The sequence below is a fragment of the Cervus elaphus genome, chromosome 5 (assembly GCF_910594005.1).
Source record: "Cervus elaphus chromosome 5, mCerEla1.1, whole genome shotgun sequence".
In the NCBI taxonomy this organism is placed as follows: Eukaryota; Metazoa; Chordata; class Mammalia; order Artiodactyla; family Cervidae; genus Cervus; species Cervus elaphus.
Window position 1 is genome coordinate 126,850,599 of NC_057819.1, and position 6,010 is coordinate 126,856,608.

Sequence of the window (6,010 nt, forward strand, 5' to 3'; positions counted from 1 at the left end):
TCATGTCATCTGCAAACAGTGAAAGTTTCACTTCTTCTTTTCCTATCTGGATTCCTTTTACTTCTTTTTCTGCTCTGATTGCTGTGGCCAAAACTTCCAAAACTATGTTGAATAGTAGTGGTGAGAGTGGGCACCCTTGTCTTGTTCCTGATTTTAGGGGAAATGCTTTCAATTTTTCACCATTGAGGGTAATGCTTGCTGTGGGGTTGTCATATATAGCTTTTATTATGTTGAGGTATGTTCCTTCTATTCCTGCTTTCTGGAGAGTTTTAATCATAAATGAGTGTTAAATTTTGTCAAAGGCTTTCTCTGCATCTATTGAGATAATCATATGGTTTTTATCTTTCAATTTGTTAATGTGGTGTATTACATTGATTGATTTGCGGATATTAAAGAATCCTTGCATTCCTGGGATAAAGCCCACTTGGTCATGGTGTATGATTTTTTTAAATATGTTGTTGGATTCTGTTTGCTAGAATTTTGTTAAGGATTTTTGCATCTATGTTCATCAGTGATATTGGCCTGTAGTTTTCTTTTTTTGTGGCATCTTTGTCTGGTTTTGGAATTAGGGTGATGGTGGCCTCATAGAATGAGTTTGGAAGTTTACCTTCTTCTGCAATTTTCTGGAAGAGTTTGAGTAAGATAGGTGTTAGCTCTTCTCTAAATTTTTGGGTAGAATTCAGCTGTGAAGCCATCTGGTCCTGGGCTTTTGTTTCCTGGAAGATTTCTGATTACAGTTTCTATTTCCTTGCTTGTGATGGGTCTGTTAAGATCTTCTACTTCTTTCTGGTTCAGTTTTGGAAAGTTATACTTTTCTAAGAATTTGTCCATTTCTTCCAAGTTGTCCATTTTATTGGCATAGAGCTGCTGGTAGTAGTCTCTTATGATCCTTTGTATTTCAGTGTTGTCTGTTGTGATCTCTCCATTTTAATTTCTAATTTTGTTAATTTGGTTCTTCTCCCTTTGTTTCTTAAAGAGTCTTGCTAACGATTTGTCAATTTTGTTTATTTTTTTCAAAAAAACAGCTTTTAGCTTTGTTGATTTTTGCTATGGTCTCTTTAGTTTCTTTTGCATTTATTTCTGCCCTAATTTTTAAGATTTCTTTCCTTCTACTAACCCTGGGGTTCTTCATTTCTTCCTTCTCTAGTTGCTTTAAGTGTAGAGTTAGGTTATTTATTTGACTTTTTTCTTGTTTCTTGAGGTAAGCCTGTAATGCTATGAACCTTCCCCTTAGCACTGCTTTTACAGTGTCCCATAGGTTTTGGGTTGTTGTGTTTTCATTTTCATTCATTTCTATGCATATTTTTATTTCTTTTTTGATTTCTTCTATGATTCATTGGTTATTCAGAAGTGTGTTATTTAGCCTCCATATGTTTGAATTTTTAACAATTTTTTCCTGTAATTGAGATCTAATCTTACTGCATTGTGGTCAGAAAAGATGACTGGAATGATTTCAATTTTTTTGAATTTACTAAAACTAGATTTATGGCCCAGGATGTGATCTATTCTGGAGAAGGTTCCGTGTGCACTTGAGAAAAAGGTGAAGTTGATTGTTTTGGGGCAAAATGTCCTATAGATATCAATTAGGTCTAGCTGGTCCATTGTGTCATTTAAAGTTTGTGTTTCCTTGTTAATTTTCTGTTTAGTTCATCTATCCATAGTTGTGAGTGGGGTATTAAAGTCTCCCACTATTATTGTGTTACTATTAATTTCCTCTTTCATACTCATTAGCGTTTGCCGTACATATTGTGGTGCTCCTATGTTGGGTGCATATATATTTATAATTGTTATATCTTCTTCTTGGATTGATCCTTTGATCATTATGTAGTGTCCTTCTTTGTCTCTTTTCACAGCCTTTATTTGAAAGTCTATTTTATCTGATACGAGTATTGCGACTCCTGCTTTCTTTTGGTCTCCGTTTGCGTGAAATATTTTTTTCCAGCCCTTCACTTTTAGTCTGTATGTGTCCCTTGTTTTGAGGTGGGTCTCTTGTAGACAGCATATATAGGGGTCTTGTTTTTGTATCCATTCAGCCAGTCTTTGTCTTTTGTTTGGGGCATTCAGCCCATTTACATTTAAGGTAATTATTGATAGGTATGTTCCCATTGCCATTTACTTTGTTGTTTTGGGTTCACGTTTATACAACCTTTCTGTGTTTCATGTCTAAAGAAGATCCTTTAGCATTTGTTGAAGAGCTGGTTTGGTGGTGCTGAATTCTCTCAGCTTTTGCTTGTCTGTAAAGCTTTTGAATTCTCCCTCATATCTGAATGAGATCCTTGCTGGGTACAGTAATCTAGGTTGTAGGTTATTCTCTTTCATTACTTTAAGTATGTCCTGCCATTCCCTTCTGGCCTGAAGGGTTTCTATTGATAGATCAGCTGTTATCCTTATGGGAATCCCTTTGTGTGTTATTTGTTGTTTCTCCCTTGCTGCTTTTAATATTTGTTCTTTGTGTTTGATCTTTGTTAATTTGATTAATATGTGTTTTGGGGTGTTTCACCTTGGGTTTATCCGTTTGGGACTCTCTGGGTTTCTTGGACTTGGGTGGCTATTTCCTTCCCCATTTTAGGGAAGTTTTCAGCTATTAACTCCTCGAGTATTTTCTCATGACCTTTCTTTTTCTCTTCTTCTCCTGGGACTCCTATGATTCGAATGTTGGGGCATTTCACATTGTCCCAGAGGTCCCTGAGGTTGTCCTCATTTCTTTTGATTCTTTTCTCTTTTTTCCTCTTTGCTTCATTTATTTCCACCATTTTATCTTCTACCTCACTTATCCTGTCTTCTGTCTCCGTTATTCTACTGTTGGTTCCCTCCAGAGTGTTTTTGATCTCATTTATTGCATTATTCGTTTTTAATTGACTCTTTTTTATTTCTTCTAGGTCCTTATTAAACATTTCTTGCATCTTCTCAATCTTTGTCTCCAGGCTATTTATCTGTAACTCCATTTTGTTTTCAAGATTTTGGATCATTTTTATTATCATTATTCTAAATTCTTTTTCAGGCAGATTCCCTATCTCCTCCTCTTTTGTTTGACTTGGTGGGCATTTTTCATGTTCCTTTACCTGTTGGGTATTTCTCTGCCTTTTCATCTTGTTTAGATTGCTGTGTCTGGAGTGGACTTTCTGTATTCTGGAGGTCTGTGGTTCCTTTTTATTGTGGAGGTTTCACCCAGTGGGTGGGGTTGGACAATTGGCTTGTCAAGGTTTCCTGGTTAGGGAAGCTTGCATTGGTGTTCTGGTGCGTGGAACTGGATTTCTTCTCTCTGGAGTGCTATGGAGTGTCCAGTAATGAGTTTTGAGATGGGTCTATGTGTTAGGTGTGACTTTGGGCAGCCTGTATGTTGACGCTCAGGGCTATGTTCCTGCGTTGCTGGAGAATTTGCGTGGTATGTCTTGCTCTGGAACTTATTGGCTCTTGGGTGGTGGTTGGTTTCAGTGTAGGTATGGAGGCTTTTGGATGGTCTCTTATTACTTAATGTTCTGTATAGTCAGGAGTTTTCTGGTGTTCTCAGGTTTTGGGCTTAAGTCTCCTGTCTCTGGATTTCAGTTTTATTCTTCCAGTAGTCTCAAGACTTCTCCAACTATACAGCACTGATAATAAAACTTCTAGGTTAATGGTGAAAAGATTCTCCACCATGAGGGACACCCAGAGAGGTTCACAGAGTTACATGAAAAAGAGGAGAGGGAGGAGGGAGATAGAGATGAGCAGGAGGAGAAAAAGGGGGACTCAAGAGGAGAGAGACAGATCTACGCAGTTGTCTGTTCCCTAAGTGTTCTCCATAGCCCAGACACCCACAGAGATTCACAGAATTGGATTGGGAAGAGAAGGGGAAAGGAGGAAATAGAGGTGTTCTGAGGTAGAAAACGGAGAGTCAAAAGTGGGAGAGAGTAATCAACACACTCCTGAATAAAAATGGGAACTGAATATTGGATTCTTAAATGTCCAAAATTTATATCACATACTGGAAAACAAAGATTAAAAATCTAGAGTAGAGGTTAGACTCTTAAAAATACAATATTAAAGACAAAAACACAAAAAATTTTAGAAATATATGAAGTTTGGTTTAAAAATAGGGCTTCTCTTTTTTTTTTTTGGCAAGGTTATAGTGAAATGAAAATGAAAATTAAGGAGTAGTAGAGGAGTAATAGAGGACTTTAAAAGAAAATAAGAGAAAAAACAAGAAAAAATTTTTTTTCTAATTAAAAAAATCATAAAAATATATGAAAATGAAAGTTAAGGAGTAATGGGGGAGTAATAGGGAATTTTAAAAGAAAATAAAAGAGAAAAAATAAAAAAGAAAAGAAAAAAAATTTTAATTAAAAAAAAAAAAGGTAAACATATATCTAGGAATTTCTCTGGAGCTGTTGCAGTCAGCGTGGGTTCGGTTCAGTTTCAGATAGCTCCTCAATCCAGCTTACACCCCGCGATATCTATAGGCCCCTTCCGCTGTAGTCGGTGTTACCTACAGGGGTTTTAATCTGTTGCACCGGTCCCTTCTGAAACGGTTCCCTTTGTTTATTTGGCTTCTGTTTGCCAGTCTCTTCAGTGTCTAATTTCCGCCCTGACACAGGCAGGCGGAGGTGGTCTCTTGTTCAGGTTCGCTAGATCAGTCCTGCTACGGGGAGGGAGGGGCGCTGCAGACAGATATCGCTGTGTGTGGGGAGCACTCACCGTGTTCTGGCCACACTGGGTTTGCCCCGCTCACGGGTGTGTGCTCTCCCTGTCTACGCTGCTCAGGCTCCAGGCTGCTCTATATGGAGCGTGCCCTGCGTTGCGGGCAGTTCCAGTTTTCGGGTATTCCACAAAAGCGCGGACTCGGTTGCGCCTGCGTTCTGTGCCTTCCCCGGCGGAGCAGCTCAGGCAGCCAGGAGCTTGACGGGCGCACTCTCCCCGGTTGCGGTGCACCTTCTCCCCTCCGCGGCCCCAGCCTCAGTTTCCGCCCGCGCCAGTCGGGTGCGGGTGCGTGCGCCTTGTGTTTAGCCGCGACCCTCCCCGGCGGATGTCGACCATCCAGAAACTCAGGAAGTCTTTGGTTAGAAACTGGAGGCCTGTTTGCAGTTTGGTGGGGGATGCCGTCTCTGGGGCTGAGTTTGCCCCTTTCCCCTCCCCACTGCCTCCTGCCTCAGGCAGGGATGGGCCGGTCGCAGCCGGCTAGCTCCTCTGGACTTGCTCGGTCCCTTTGTTCTGTGAACGGCCCGCAGTGTGTTCTGGCCAGTTAATTTTCTCTCTCTCTTTTGCTATCCCACAGTTTAAGTTGCTATCTCACACAAGCTCCCTCCAATTGCCCTCAGGGCACTCAGGCCTGGTCCTTACCCTAAGCAATGCCGCCCGCTCCTCTCCATTCCGCCCCCACTTGCTGGTGGCGGATGCAGGCGTCTGGGGTACTTTTCTGCTGGGAGTTGCTGTTAGGGACGTAATCTGTGGGTTTTATTTATTTTTCCTCCCAGTTAGGTTGCCCTCCGAGATTGGAAAACTTCCCCCAGAACCGCCAGTGCGAGGGTTTCCTGGTGTTTGGAAACTTCCTCTATTAAGACTCCCTTCATGGGACGGGTCTCCGTCCCCAGCTCTTTTGTCTCTCTTTTTATCTTTATATTTTGTCCTACCTCCTTTCGAAGACAATGGGCTGCTTTTCTGGGCACCTGATGTCCTCAGCTAGCAATCAGAAGTTGTTTTGTGAAGTTTGCTCAGCGTTCAGTTGTTCTTTCGATGAATTTGTAGGGGAGAAAGTGGTCTCCCCGTCCTGTTCCTCCGCCATCTTGGTTCCCCATGACACCACTCTTAAATGACAGAAAGTGAAGAACCAAAGAGCCTCTTGGTGAAAGTGAAAGAGGAGAGTGAAAAAGTTGGCTTAAAACTCAACATTTACATTCTGAATGAAAGAAAAAGAAAAAAAAAAAAAAAAGAAGGAAAAAAGAAAAAAAGAAAAAAGAAGAAGAAGAAAAAAGAAAAAGAAAAAAAAAAAAAACCTCAACATTTAGAAAACTAAGATCATGGCATCTGGTCCCATCAC